The sequence below is a fragment of the Sus scrofa genome, chromosome 11 (assembly GCF_000003025.6).
Source record: "Sus scrofa isolate TJ Tabasco breed Duroc chromosome 11, Sscrofa11.1, whole genome shotgun sequence".
Taxonomy (NCBI): Eukaryota; Metazoa; Chordata; class Mammalia; order Artiodactyla; family Suidae; genus Sus; species Sus scrofa.
In genome coordinates, this window is record NC_010453.5 from 17,962,392 (window position 1) to 17,978,643 (window position 16,252).

Below are 16,252 nucleotides of genomic sequence, written 5' to 3' on the forward strand. Positions count from 1 at the left end.
AAAAGGAATAAATGATTGAGCCTGGAGTAGTGGGGAGCTGTTAGGGAGGTGAAGTGAGAGATCCACATTGTGGTTAGGTTTTGCAGGGGCTTCAGTTGGAAAGGACTTGGAGAAATAGAGACAGAGGTGAAGATGGGCTGTTGCAGTTTCCTGGTGGGGAAACTGGAACAGATTATTCCTGATGGCCTCTGTTTTCTTTGAAAAATTTATCTCCAGAGAATAAAGGGTCTAAGAGAGGTAATAGTGAAAGACAAAGTGTTTGGGAGAATGCAGAATATCTAGGAATGAAGGCCCAGCTGAGATAAATACAGTCATCCCTTGGTATTGTGGATTGGTTCCTGGAGCCCCTCAAATATTGAAATCCATGATGATCAGATCCCTTTACAAAGTGGCGTGTGTGGTACAGTGAATACAGCTGGCCCTTCGAATCCGAGGACAGATAGGACCAACAGTACTGTAGTGTTATGTTGGTAACAGTTGTGAATGATATCCAGTTGATTGTATCAGATGTAGCTATGAATGCATTCTGGATTATAGTTAGAATTGTCAGTTAAACCAAATTCAAAGTGTAGAAACCAAACTCAGTTGAATCATAAAAAAATTGAACTAGCAAAATCTTAAAAAATACAGCTTGAGTCCAGACCCTTTTGGGAAACTGAGGTGGAAACTGAGGGTGTAGAGAAGTAATGTTGTCCACTCACATAATTGATAACCAGGTTTTCTGATTCCTACACTTGAGTAACACAACACACTTAAAAACAAAGCTGTATCTTAGAAAACTTTGAGGAGTTCCCATCATGGTGCAGCAGAAACGAATCCAACTAGGAACCATGAGCTTGCAGTTTCGATCCCTGGCCTCGCTCAGTGGGTTAAGGATCTGGCATTGCCGTGAGCTGTGGTGTAGGTCGCAGATGTGGCTCGGATCCTGAGTTGCTGTGGCTGTGGTGTAGGCCCTCGGCTAAGCTCCAATTGGACCCCTAGCCTGGGAGCCTCCACATACTGCAGGTGTGGCCCTAAAAAGACAAAAGACAAAAAAAAAAAAAAAGGAAACTTTGAAACATACAGTAGTAGAGAGAGTAACATTGAACTCCTGTATTCCATTTGAAAATAGTTACAGTTTTTGGCCAGTCTTGTTTCAGTTATATCCCTATCCACTTTTACTTTTCTTTGGAATATTTTGAAGCAAAATTCTAGATATCCTATTTTATATATCAATATTTTAACATCTGTGCCTAAAAGTTTTTAAGTCTGATTTTGACACCAGTTCCAACATTTGGGTTTTTCCCCATGGCTAGCAATTCTCCCACACCGCCTGGATGTCCTACAGTTCAGCTAAACTGTGATGCTGTCTACCTGGAGATAGCGTTGGAGTCCATGGGTTAAAGGTTCAGTCCTTTTTATAAGACTGCCCCTCACCCCCACCCAACTTCTGACTTCCTGGCCATAAACCTCCTCTGTTTATTGTAGTGCTTTGGTGCAGAACCCAGAGAAATATTTTACTTACTAGGTTACCAGGTTAGTGTATAAGGATACAACTCAGGAACAGGCGGATGGGAGAGATTCATAGGGCAGGGTTTGAGAGAAAGGAGCAGAGCTTCCATGCTCTCTCAGAGCATATCAGTCTCTGGCTTTTCACTAACCTGGAAGCTCTCCAGACCCTGACCTTTCTTTTATTTATTTATTTTTTTATTTAATGATTATTATTTTTTCCATTATAGCTGGTTTTTACAGTGTTCTGTCAATTTTCTACTGACCCTGAGCTTTCAGGTTTTTAATGGAGGCGTGATTGATTAAATCATTGGCCATTGGTGACAGGACTCACCTGCCAGCCCTTCTACCCTCCCAGGAAGTTGGGGGTAGAGCTGAAAGTTCCAGCCCTCTACTCATAGGTCTAGTTCCTACAGCATACAGCCCCCAACCTTAGGTTACTTGAGGCTGTCCAGAAGTTGCCTCATGAACTTCACAAAAGACGTCTTTTTGTCTTTTGTCTTTTTGTTGTTGTTGCTATTTCTTGGGCCGCACCCGAGGCATATGGAGGTTCCCAGGCTAGGGGTTGAATCGGAGCTGCAGCCACCGGCCTACGCCAGAGCCACAGCAACGCGGGATCCGAGCCGCGTCTGCAACCTACACCACAGCTCACGGCAACGCCGGATCGCTAACCCACTGAGCAAGGGCAGGGACCGAACCCGCAACCTCATAGTCCCTAGTCGGATTCGTTAACCACTGCGCCACAACGGGAACTCCGCAAAAGACGTCTTTACTGCTCTTTACACTTAGGAAATTCCAAGGGTTTTGGGGCTCTGTTCAGGAACAGTGGACAGAGACCAACTGTATATTTCATATTATAAATCACAATATCATGGCAAGACATATATTATTATACTTAAAAGAAGCCAGAACAGTAATTGTTGTATCACTTAATCACTAGTTAAAAACACACTTTTGATAGGAAATTTCAAAGTAAAAATACCCCCTATTATTCTATCCATGTCTAGACTCAAAAGAAACCTTCTTGGTCATGTGTTTGGGGTTGGGATGTGACATAGGAAATTAATAAGTAGTATTTTAAGTAATTTTTCCTTCTCTCCAGCTAGGAAGTAAAGGACTAATCCTATCTCTCTCAAAATAGATTAATAATAACAGGTAGTTAATTTTTAATTTCCAAAGATAGTGTACAAATTATTATAGAATGAGGAGACTTTATAGAAATAAAGGCTTTTTCATATTTGCAATTTTTTGATAGTGAATTTTCTTTTTACTTTTTAAAAGGAAAATGACTCTAGGAGTTCCCGCTGTGGTGCAATGGTACATCAGGATCAGTGGTGTCTTGGGAGTGCTGGGACTTGGGTTTGATCCTAGCCCAGCACAGTGGGTTAAGGATCCACGGTTGCCACAGCTGCAGCTTAGGTGACAGCTGCAGCTCAGGTCTGATCCCTGGCCCCAGAATTGCATATGCCACAGGCAGGGCAACCAATAAATGAGTGAATGAATGAATGAATGAATCAGACTCAGAGTACGCCATACATTATAAGAAAGATACTAAGACACTTTGTGTCTCTGAAACAGCTTGTTATATTCCACTTTATTCTATCTTGACTTAAAACCACGCAAGAAAAAGTTTTTGTCTTAAATATAGAAGCATTAGAATCACAGAGAGACAGATTGGTACAGCGGTGAATCTTGTGTTATGGACCCTTCCTTTGTTGAAATAGTGTGTACTCTTTGCATCCTCTATCTCAGAATTGGAAAGTTGTAAAGCTTTCCCAAACATCTTTGTGATGTTTACAGCGCGTGTTCAGTTATACATTGTTGTCATTTTTCTTTATTAAAACAGCAATAGAGACTGAGAGAAAGCTGAACAGAGTGTGAAGGAAGGTAGCTGGACAGGCACTGAAATAATTAGATTGTATAGTATATTTATTTTCCTCTCAAAATTTGAATCTCTAAGAAAAAGTAGGTAACCTGAAAAATATGATCATGTTAACTAAATATCAGGCTATATATAGATGGTAGAGATGCAAACATAGATGATAAACACCCTAGAAGCTTGGTGTTACACAATATTAATTAAGCAGAGAGCCATGGACTCTACAATTAGTATCTTTTTGTAAATTTGAATTAATTTTGTTAACTTGAATCTAGTTCCGTGAATATATGTGTATTTTGGTTTTGGGATAATGTACAATTTAGAACATTTATTGAGGCTTTTTTTTTCCTTGTTAAACTTTGCAAAAATAAATTTTTATTAACTTTAGCAACTGGTGTTTTAAACAAAAACATGGGACATAGAATATTTTGGGAATGTTGCTGCATGACATTAATTTGTGTACTAATTTGTATTAGTAGTTTATTATATATTCACTTATACTTCTCTTTCTACTTACTGTTAAAAGTTAAATGTATTTTAAAGGGAAAGAGAAGATGAAAATATAAATCATGATTCTGAATAAAATTTTAGCATTCAGATGTATTTGCAAATTTTAGGGAGAAAGTTTATAAACTGATAATTCCAAGTAAGGCTATCATAACATTTCATTATAAAAATGCCCATATACTCTTGAATGAGAATAGATTCTCATTGGCTAAAATTCTCCAGTAGGAGTGACATTAATTTAAAATACTTCCTCAGACAGTTAAAAGTTACTGTTGTGGACTATGTCAGGTAGCAGTAGTGTGGGTTTGTCAGTTATGTGTTGAGTTCTGGGAACTTTTTTTTTTTTTTTTTTGGTCTTTTGTGGGGCTGCACCTGTGGCACATGGTCTAATAGACCCCAGGTTGGGGTCTAATAGGAGTTGTAGCCTCCGGCCTACACCAGAGCCATAGCAACTTGGGATCCGAGCCGTGTCTATGACCTACACCACAGCTCACAGCAACGCCGGATCCTTAACCCACTGAGCAAGGCCAAGGATTGAACCCACAAATCATGGTTCCTAGTTAGATTCATTAACCACTGAGCCATGACCGGAACTCCGAAGGGAACATTGTTTTTGATTAGAATAAAAGAATTGATACTTGGATGTTAGCGTTCTATAATGGACATTTGCTTTACTAAGTTTTGTGAATGTGGGGCTAATGCAAACAGACATTTTGGTCTATCTTTTTGAAACTTTGGAAAAGTGGAATAGTTGAGAATTTAGCTAATCAAATTTTGGAATACAGAGGGAGAAAGTACATGGGCTGTATACACTGATTATGGTAAAGAGCAAGCAGCATTATCATTGAGTATGACTCACCACAAGTTGAGATTTAACAGTTGTGCAAACTACCTTTAAAAATTACCTTCGGGAGTGCCTGTGGTGGCACAGTGGTTAATGAATCCGACTAGGAACCATGAGGTTGCGGGTTCGATCCCTGGCCTTGCTTAGTGGGTTAAGGATCCAGCGTTGCCGTGAGCTGTGGTGTGGGTTGCAGATGCGGCTCGGATCCCTTGTTGCTGTGGCTCTGGTGTAGGCCGGAGGCTACAACTCCGATTAGACCCCTAGCCTGGGAACCTCCATGTGCCGCGGGAGCAGACCTAGAAAAAGGCAAAAAGACAAAAAAAAAAAAAAAAAATTTACCTTCAAAAGGGTATTTAACCTAGTAGAGTAATAATACAGCTATAGGTAACTGCAAGACAGATTGTTTAATGAAAGTAAAGGTGGTTTTGGGAACATAGAGGAAGGACAGGTGAATTCTGGCCTTAAAGATCTGACAGGACTTCATAGTGGAGATGACATGAACTAGGAATGTTTCGTGTTTTAAACAAGATGTGTAGGTTAGATACATGTATCTAACAGCTGTTTTTCTTAAGCTAATTTCTTGATGACAGTGTATGGATAATTTTCTCTCCAGTTTGTTGCAGTGACCCAGAGCATTAGCACGAGGAGCTCTCGGATCAGTGTTTCTCGTCTCCCATGCTGCCCTAGGGTGCCCAGGCGGGAGTCTGGGTGGTAGAGCCCATGTGGTCTTGGCCCTCAGTCTCAGTATGCTGTAGAAATATCTTTTGTGTGTGCTGTCATGTGAAAGAGATTGGGAAGCTCTGTTTTAGATTACTTAATCCTTTTCTTCTGGTAATAAGTTCTTTAGTATATTATTTAGCTTTTGTGAAAACAGCTAGAATATTTTCATAATAAGAACATGTTCTGGATAAATTGTCTTAGAATCCAGTGCAGACAGAATCTTCTAGTAAATTAGACATTAGTTCATGCAGTGATTAGGAGGCCCTACCAGATTTTTCATTTTAATTCTCAGATTTTGTATTTGTGAACATAATGGCATTAAATGAGGATGTGATGTTTGTGGTCATGACTAAACTTTGAATATACTGTGACTGAGATACCCCAACGTACACTTTTCTTGTGGTAAATGTAGTAGGTATTGGACCTGTTGCTGAGAAAACTACACTCTTCTCGAAGACAGGTGGGAGGAAGGGAAGTTGGGCAAATTTGCTTATGGTAGGGACAGCCTCAAGAGGAAGTCCAGAGTTCCCTTCCGATAAGGGGCTGAAAAGGGAGAAGAAAAGAGAAAAAACTAAGTTCTGAATTTGCAGCCTGAAAGGAACCAGGCATCTGGACACCCAGGCCTAGGTGTTAGAAGAGCTCCCTAGCTGTGGCTACGCCATAGATTTGGAGGCTAGTGTGGCTTGAACTATAAACTCTCCCCTGCCCCCATTGCATTGGAGAGAAAAAAAATGGAGTCTCAGATTTCCTCTATCAGTGAAGGGGCCTAAGGTATGACTAGCACAGGGATTAGTTTTGGTGCTAAAGACTTTCAGAATATGATTGCTTTTTGTTTGTGTGTTTCGTGGGGCTTTTTTTGTTGTTGTTAGTGGAGTAGAAGTCTTGGGCTAGGGCTCTTAAGAAAGATTGAGGTCTTGTTCAGTTCCTCTGCCGGATCAACTTAAGTAATGTCAGTTTGGCTATGTAACTGCTGTAAATAAAAGCACTTTTACATAAAATAATAAGGACAGCATTAAATAAGCGTCATGTAAACACTAGTGTAAGTTTTATTTATAACATTATTGTGGATTATTGACTGCTTATAAATTTTTTTAATTACAGAGAATACATATCAACTGCTCCAATGGTGCTAAGAAACACAGATGCAGTGCATAATACAGTATTAATAGGAGGAAAAACAGAATGTTATTGGTAATTATGTATTATAGAAAAATTGATCTTTGAGGCAAATTAATTTAGAAAGGACTTTAAATAATTTGAGTACTTCTCTGTAGAGTCATGGGCTTGTTTTAAATCACAGTGGTAATACACATAGTGATAATACAAATTCAAAGGAGGGTAAGTATCACCCTCACCACCTCACTTCCTGCAAGTAATAGCTGCTTTTAATACACTTTGTTGAGGTATGTTTATCCATTTTAAGTGTTTAGCTTATTGAGTTTTGACAAAGAATTACTCCCTTGTAACCACCATCACAGTCAAGATGTGGAATATTTCTCTCTCCCCCAAAAGTTCCCCTATGTCACTTTGCAGTCAGCCCTCCCTTTCCTCCCCCAGCTGCAAGTAAACACTAATCTACTTTCTATCACAGTAGATCAGTTTGCCTTTTCAACAAATTTTTTTTTTTTTTTGGGTCTTTTTTTTGTGTTTTCTAGGACCGCTTCCTGTGGTATATGGAGGTTCCCGGGCTAGGAGTCGAATCGGAGCTATAGCAGCCGGCCTACGCCACAGCCACAGCAACGCGGGCTCCGAGCCATGTCTGCAACCTACACCACAGCTCACGGCAAGGCCGGAATCGTTAACCCACTGAGCAAGGCCAGGGATCGAACCCGCAACCTCATGGTTCCTAGTCGGATTCGTTAACCACTGTGCCACAATGGGAACTCCAGCCTTTTCAACAATTTTATGCAGTATTATCACAATATATACTTCTTTGTGTCTGGCTTTTTTTTTTTTTTTAATACAACATTAATACTGTTTTGTTTACTTGAAGTTTATTCTTTTTATCACTGACCCATATTCCATTGTATGAATATATCACACTTTGTTTATCCATTCACTTGTTGTTGGACATTTGGGTTCTTTCCAGTTTTGTGCACTTATAAGTGAAACTGCTATGATGTGTGTGTGTGTGTCTGTCTGTTTTCTTTGGATAAATACCTGGAAGTGAAATGGCTGGGTTATATGTTAAGTATATCTTTAAATTTATGAGAAGCTTTGAAACTTTTTTAAAGTGATTGTAGTATTTTATAATCCCATCAACAAGCAGCATGTAATTTCTGATTGCACCACACTCTCGCTAGTATTGACACTCTTTTAAATTTTTGTGATTTTAGTGAGTGTGATGTCTTGTGGTTTTAATTTGCGTTTTTCTGTTTGCTTCTGAAAGTTGTTAGTTCACCTGTTACATTTATGTTCATAATTCGTTTTGAATTATATTGTGTATACTTTTAGATACAGGTAGATGTTCTTCCAGCCCTCATTGAATAACCTTGATACTTTTGTGGAATATTACTTGATTGTATAAATGGGTCTATTTCTGAACTCCTTTCTGTTTTATTGATCTATGTGCCTATCCTTATGCCATTACCTCACTGTCTATTGCTGTAACTTTATAATAGTCTTTTTTTTTTTTTTTTGTCTTTTTGCCATTTCTCCCTATGGCATATGGAGGTTCCCAGGCGAGGGGCCTAATCAGAGCTATAGCCGCCGGCCTATGCTGCAGTCACAGCAACGCCAAATCTGAGCTGCGTCTGCGACCTACACCTCAGCTCACGGCAACACCAGATCCTTAATCCACTGAGCAAGGCCAGGGATCGAACCCGCAACCTCATGGTTCCTAGTCGGATTCGTTAACCACTGGGCCACGACAGGAACTCCTATAATAGTCTTAAAATCAGCTTATGTGAATCTTCTTTGTTCCTTCTTTCAAGATTGTTTTGGCTACATAGCAGGCATCTGTAGATTATTTTCTCAACAACAGCAGAATATACATTCTTCTCAAGTTCACATGGTATATTCTGCATGATAGATCATAGGTTATGTCTGGTCACAAAAGAAAACTCATTAAATTAAAAAACATTAAAATCACGCTAAACATATTCTGTGACTACAGTAGAGTAAAATTAGAAATCAATAATAGGTAGAAGTGAGCAATGGAGGCCATAAGCGAGATGCCTGTGGCCATGGGGCCCTACAGGCAGTGTCAGCCAAGCTGGTTTGACCACATGAAGATGGACTTTGTGATGGGTTGCACCATGGACATGGTAGGCAGGGTGCTCTTGGGCATCTTTTTCTGTCTCAGGATCAGAATGCAGGGTTAGGAGGAGCTGATGGGTAGTATCGGGAAAACCATGATGCAGAGTGGTGGCACCTTTGGCACATTCATGGCCATCAGGATGGGCATCTGCTCCTAACCAGGGCAGTGGTTGCCCATTACATCCAGCCTCTCCAATCAGTCCCAGCCCATGTACTATAACAAAACAAACCTTTGAATAAAAAAAGAAAGAAAGAAAGAAAGAAAAGAAACCAGTAACAAAGAAATTTGGAAAATTCACAAATAATGTGGAAATTAGCACATTTCTAAATAACCAGTGGATTAGAGAAATCACAAAGGAATTAGAAAACACTTTGAGATGAATGAAAATGAAAACACAACATTTCAGATCTTACTAGATGAAGCTAAAGCAGTACTCAGGACAATTAATAGCTGTAAATACCTACATTACAAAAGAAGTATAAACTAAAAGCAAGCAGAGGAAGGAAAGGAAAGAAACAATAAAAATTAGGGCATAAATAAAACAGAATAGGAAAACAGAGAAAATCAATGAAACCAAAAGTTATTTCTTTGAAAGTATCAACAAAATTGACAAACCTTTAGCTAGACCGATGAAAAAAAGAAGACTCAAATTACCTTGTAGAAATAAAACATAATAAGGGAATACTATGAACAATTATAAGGCAGCAAATTACATAACCTAGATGAAATGGAAAATTGTCTAGAAAGACACAAACTATCAAAACTGTCTCAAGAGTAAATAGAAAAATGTGAATAAACTTATAGCAAGTAAAGAGATTGAATTCATAAAACTTCCCAAGAAAAGTCCAGGACCAGAAGGCTTCACTGGTAAATTTTACCAAATGTGATATATCCATTAAATGGAATATTATTCAGCAATAAAAAGAAGTACTGAAATATACTACAGCATGGATGAATCTCAAAATCATTATGCTGAGAAGACAAACAACAGCAAAAAAAAAAAAAAAAGGCCACTTACTGTAATTCCATTTATATGAAATGTCCAGACAGTCAGATCCATAGATATAGAAAGTAAATTTGTGATTACCGGGGATATAGAGTAGGGGTATGGGGAATGAATGATAAAGGATAATGTGGTATCTTTTTGTGGTAGGAAAATACTCTAAAATTAGATAGTGGTAATGGTTGTGCAGCTCTCAATATACTGAAATCCATTGAACTTACACTTCAAAGAAGTGAATTTTATGATACGTGAATTATATCTGGGTAAAGCTGTTATTAAAGAAAAAAGGCAAATTATTCCTAATACTAGCACAAGTTACCTTACTTAATGAAGGCCTTTTCAGAAGGGAAAAATGCATGTTGTAAGAGTAATGTGGAGTTCTCTCTTCCAGTAATGGCGCAGCACCTTATAGTTACTGAAAAATTATAAGCTCTGGACAAAATATTTAAAAATTTTTATTTAAAGGTACTAGAGAGTGATCAAAAGCAGGCAGAAACTAGAAAGGAGCCTGTTCTTAAAGCGTAATTGTCTAATGAAATTTATGAGTTAGTGGGTTTTTGTCTGAAGGTCACTCTGTAATCCTCTTGCTTCCTGAAGCAGAATACTACAGTCTTACTGGCTCAAAGTATAAGAGCAGAGCATTCCAGGCTGACAAAAGAATAAGAAACTTGGGGGGAAATACTGGCAGATCAGGTGCTATAAATATGAGAGTGAGTCCTAAAATTTACATGTAAGTTCTGCCCAAATGCTTGACAATCTGCTGTACTATGCATGCACTGGTGGTGTGTGCACATGCATATGCACACGTGCATGCACACACACCCACAGATACACACACACACACATACTGGGCCATTTAAATTCAGTAGTATAGATTGTTTTAGGTTAAAGTTTCAAATTATAATCCCCAGTGAGAAAATTAATAAAATGAAAAATAAAAAGAAACCTAAAAGGGTAGTAGAGCAAGCAAACAAAATACTAAAAAAATGTTATTAACCTAAAAGAGGAGTTCCCGTCGTGGTGCAGTGGTTAACGAATCCGACTAGGAACCATGAGGTTGCGGGTTCGGTCCCTGCCCTTGCTCAGTGGGTTAACGATTCCGGCGTTGCCGTGAGCTGTGGTGTAGGTTGCAGACGCAGCTCGGATCCCGCGTTGCTGTGGCTCTGGCGTAGGCCGGTGGCTACAGCTCCGATTCGACCCCTAGCCTGGGAACCTCCATATGCCGCGGGAGCGGCCCAAGAAATAGCAACAACAACAAAAGACAAAAGACAAAAAAAAAAACAACCTAAAAGAAGGCAGGCAAATGGGAATAGAAAAACAGACCAAAAAAAAAAAAAAAAATAGATGAGGCAGTAAACAAAAATAGCATAACAAATGCCTAATTTCAGCCACATCAATAATTATATTAACCATAAGTGGATGAAAGCACTCCAGTTAAAAGGCAGAAATTGTCAGACTGGTTTAAAAAGCAAGATCCAACAATATACTGTCCACAAGAGCTGCATTTTAACTATAAAGATGCAAACATCTTTGAAAGGAATCTACAAAAAAAAGACGGAATCTAGGGTTCACATAGGTTATATAATATGTTCAATATCTTGTAACTAGTTGCTGGCAAAACCATTTCTGTACTCTTTCCACTGTATCACTTTTGTGGCTTTAATATCTAATACGGTATGTAGAAATAAAATACTCTTACAGTTTGCATCATATTCACTAAGGCTTTCTTTTTTTTTTGTAATGGCCACACCTGTGGCACGTTGAAGTTCTTGGGCCAGGGATTGAATCTGAGACACAGCTGTGGCAATACTGGACCCTTTAACCCACTGCATCTGGCAGGAGGTCCAGCCCACACCTCCACAGCGGCCTGAGCCACTGCAGTCAGATTCTTAGCCCACTACACCAGGGTGGGAACTCCAAGGCTTATTTAAAAAAAAAAAACTTTTTGGAGTCCTCTTGTGGCATAGTGGGTTAAGGATCCCATGTTGTCACTGCAGTGGCTTGGCTTTGATCCTTGGCCTGGGAACTGCCACATGCCACAGGCGTGGCCAAAAAATAATTAACTTAAAAAATGAAAAGCAAGGAGTTCCCGTCGTGGCGCAGTGGTTAATGAATCCGACTAGGAACCATGAGGTTGCAGGTTCGGTCCCTGCCCTTGCTCAGTGGGTTAACGATCTGGCGTTGCCATGAGCTGTGATGTAGGTTGCAGATGCGGCTCGGATCCCGAGTTGCCGTGTCTCTGGCGTAGGCCGGTGGCTACAGCTCCGATTCGACCCCTAGCCTGGGAACCTCCATATGCCGCAGGAGCAGCCCAAGAAATAGCAACAACAACAACAACAAAAAAAGACAAAAGACAAAAAAAAAAAAAAAAAAAAAGAAAAGCAGCTTTATTGAGGTATAATTATCATACAAAAAATTGTACATCTTTAAAGTGCCCATTTGGTAGGATTTGACACATGTATACACTTATGAACGAACCCATCACCACAATCAAGATAATGAATATGTTCATAATGTATAACTTCTCTTTTCTCTATTTTAGGTGGCATTCTTCTTTTTTTTATTTTTTAAATTAAAAATTTGTTTTTGTTTGTTTTTGTTTTTTTGCTCTTTAAGGCTGCACTTACAGCATATGGAAGTTCCCCTGCTAGGGGTCTTATCTGAGCTTCAGCTACACACCTACACCACAGCCACAGGAACACCAGATCCAAGCCACATCTGCGACCTATACCACAGCTCACAGCCGCACTGGATCCTTAATGCACTGAGCAAGGCGAGAGTCAAACCTGCAACCTTATGGATCCTAGTCAGATTCCTGTTCATTACACTGAGCCATGACAGGAACTCCAAGGGTGGCATTTTTCTTGCATTAAATTCTTTCATTGTATTACTTAAAATTTTAAACTCTTGAGACATAAAGATCTATCTCCTAGTCTTATCTTTCCAGCTCTCTTGTGCCAATAAGGAGAACTTAGGTTTTAAAGGAATCCCATTGCAGTTATTTGTAAAATGAAAAATCTCACTCCTCAATTTTTTGAAATTCTCGGTTGATACCTAAGACCACCAATGCAATGAAATTTTCTTTCTGCAATGAAATTGTAATAAATTTTTTGACGAGTTGAAACAAGTTTCAATTTTTTGACGTTAGGTTTTGTATTAAACTTCTTCCTCTGCTATATTTATTTATTTATTTAATTAATTGTCTTTTTTGTCTTTTCAGGGCCATACCCGCAGCATATGGAGGTTCCCAGGCTAGGTGTCTAATCGGAGCTGTTGCTGCCGGCCTGTACTAGAGCCACAGCAACACCAGATCTGAGCCACGTCTGCAACCTACACTACAGCTCACGGCAACGCTGGATCCTTAACCCACTGAGCGAGGCCAGGGATCGAACCCGAAACCTCATGGTTCCTAGTCTTTTCTCCTGTGCCACGATGGGAACTCCATGCTGTATATGTATTTTATTTTATTTATTTTTTTGTCTTTTTGCTATTTCTTGGGCCTCTCCTGTGGCATATGGAGGTTCCCGGGCTAGGGGTCAAATCGGAGCTGTAGCCACCGGACTACGCCAGAGACACAGCAACGCGGGATCCGAGCCGCATCTGCAACCTACACCACAGCTCATGGCAATGCCGGATCATTAACCCACTGAGCAAGGGCAGGGACCGAACCCGCAACCTCATGGTTCCTCGTCGGATTCGTTAACCACTGTGCCACGACGGGAACTCCCCTACTCATTCTTATTTTCCATATTAGACAAGACCTTTTAGATCAAAATGATACTTCCAGACTGATACCAGTCAAATAGCAAAGCTAATATGATTTAATGTTCTGGTATTTAGAGTCTAAGTTGTTTGGTATGGGTTTTTGTTTTGTTTATTTTAGAGAGATCTGAGAGAGACAGAAAGCAATGTTGGTGAGTTTCAAGCTCATAAGCTGTTGAGTCTTTGTGGGGGAAAAAAAATGCTTAAGAAAAGGTCTTCCCTGGAAAATTTCTCTAATGCCTCAAGAAGAGCTATTGTAGTTGATCACACACAGTGTAACCCATACTTAAAGAAGAATGAAAGATTAAAGAATAAACTGTAGACGGCATTGCTCTAAGCTGGAATAGGTCTTTCAGTTGGATAAAATATGTATCGGAATTTATGGTTCCTGTGCACATAGGGAGCTCTTTTCAGTCTACATTTGGCCTGGAAGTTGTTCCTTTTTCATATACAGGCAAGGAGCTATTAGTAGCTTTCCGTCATGGAGATAATTTAATGTTCTGGTATTTAAATTCTGAGTTGTTTGCTTTTTAATTACTGTTGCAGAAAGCCTAAATATTTCAAATTTTGGACAGTCTCTCTAGCACAGGAAAAGGACAGAGAAGTCCTTTTACCTCAAGTTCATAACCCAAAATTATAAAATACACAAGGAAATAAATCTATTATGGATAATGTGCACATACCAAAAATAGTCTTAAGTCTCCTAAGAAATTTGGTAATAGAGGTATCAGAAAAAGACTACAAAATAAATATTTTAAAATGATTGGATCATTTTAAGGAGGAATCAGAAACATTAGGAAGAAAACAAGACACTACCAAAGTAGATAAAACATTGGAAAAGGACTTAATATAGTTAGAAATGAAAAGTAAAAGCACTGACATTAAATGCACAGTGGACAGGAGAGGTGGTGGTATTTAAAATTGGAAATGCTTATTACAACCTGTGTAAAAAGGAAATGAACATGACTACCTAATTTGATATAAACTATGCCAAGTGTTTTTGTTAATATTTACTCATTTAATTCTCAGAACCACTTTTTGAGGTAGTTTATTGCCCAACCCCACCTCACCCCCGCTTTTTTTTTTTTTTTTTTTTGACTGCACCTTTAGCATAAAAGAGTTCCCAGACCTGGGATCAAACCTGTGCCACAGCAGCAACCTAAGCCGCTGCAGTGACAGTGCCAGGATCCCTAACCTGCTGTACCACAAGAGAACTCCATCCCACTTTTTAAAAGTACCATTCCTTACTGATAAGGTAAAAACAGTAGGCGAAGCAAGATCTGTCAGGAAAATGATGAACTCCGTTTTGAATATGTTAAGGAACTTGTAGGGTGTTTTGGGAAGTCATCCAGGAGACTCACTAGCTCAGGAGAGAGATCTGGGCTTAAAGTTTTTTTTTTTTTTTTTTTTTTGTCTTTTGTCTTTTTGTTGCTGTTGTTGCTATCTCTTGGGCCGCTTCCGCGGCATATGGAGGTTCCCAGGCGAGGGGTTGAATCGGAGCTGTAGCCACCGGCCTACGCCAGAGTCACAGCAACGCGGGATCTGAGCCGCGTCTGCAACCTTCACCACAGCTCACGGCAACGCCGAATCGTTAACCCACTGAGCAAGGGCAGGGACCGAACCCGCGACCTCATGGTTCCTAGTCGGATTCGTTAACCACTGCGCCATGACGGGAACTCCTGGGCTTAAAGTTTTAAGCTGCTTAAATTCCCAAGGCTGTTGGACTTGTAGAATATACCAAAATCTGTTTACTTACAAATACATCAGTTTATTTAAAAAATGCTGGCTAAAGGGAACTACAGTTGAAGGGGTGATTCAAGTCTGACTTTTGAAATTTATTGTCCCTGTTGACTTCTCAGAAATTAAGCCTCCTTAGAAATATTCCCTCCCTTCCCGCATCACATATTTTATTCATTTCTCATGGATAGCAGCTTCAAAAATTATTTAGTTATGTACATTAAGAGATTCTGGTGAGGATAATTCCTTTGACTTCATTTTAAACTAATTTGATATTTTCTTGGGGGCTTATCCTGGAATGAGGTCTTCACATATGATTAATAGTACTGTTTTAACAGTTTAGCAATCCAGAGTCATGGTTCATTAATCAAGACTGTGAGGTACTGTTATAAGGAAAGGCATATGTATCAGTGGAATATAATTAAGAATCCAGAAATAAACTTTTACATTTATAGTAAATTGATTTTCAGCAGGGTCCCGAAACATTTCAGTAGGGAAAAAGTAGTCTTTTCAACAAAAGATGTTGGGACACCTGAACTGAGTATCTTCATGTAAAGAAATGAAGTTAGGCCCTATATCACACTATGTAAAATTAACACAAAAAGGATCAAAGACCTAAATATAAGAGCTAACATATTAAAAAAAAAAAAAAAAACCCAAAAACTGTAGAAGAAAAAAAGTAGGTGTAAATCTTTACGACTTTGGGCAGTAGTTTCTAATTTTTTTTTTTTTTTGTCTTTTTGCTATTTCTTGGGCTGCTCCTGTGGCATGTAGAGGTTCCCAGGCTAGGGGTCGAATCGGAACTGTAGCCACCAGCCTACGCCAGAGCCACAGCAGCGGGGGATCCGAGCCGCGTCTGCAACCTACACCACAGCTCACGGCAACGCCGGATCATTAACCCACTAAGCAAGGGCAGGGACCGAACCCGCAACCTCATGGTTCCTAGTCAGATTCGTTAACCACTGCACCACTACGGGAACTCCTGGGCAGTAGTTTCTTAGTGACCATATCAAAAGCACCAGCAACCACATAAAAAATAGATAGACTCTACTT

The 16,252-nt window shown here is 39.5% G+C and overlaps 1 protein-coding gene and 1 pseudogene across 3 annotated transcripts in view; both read left to right on the top strand.

The window, feature by feature from the left end:
- Window positions 1–16,252, top strand: part of KPNA3 (karyopherin alpha 3 (importin alpha 4)) — an 85,609-nt gene that overhangs the window by 14,182 nt on the left and 55,175 nt on the right.
- Window positions 8,453–9,313, top strand: LOC102166873 (annotated as a pseudogene).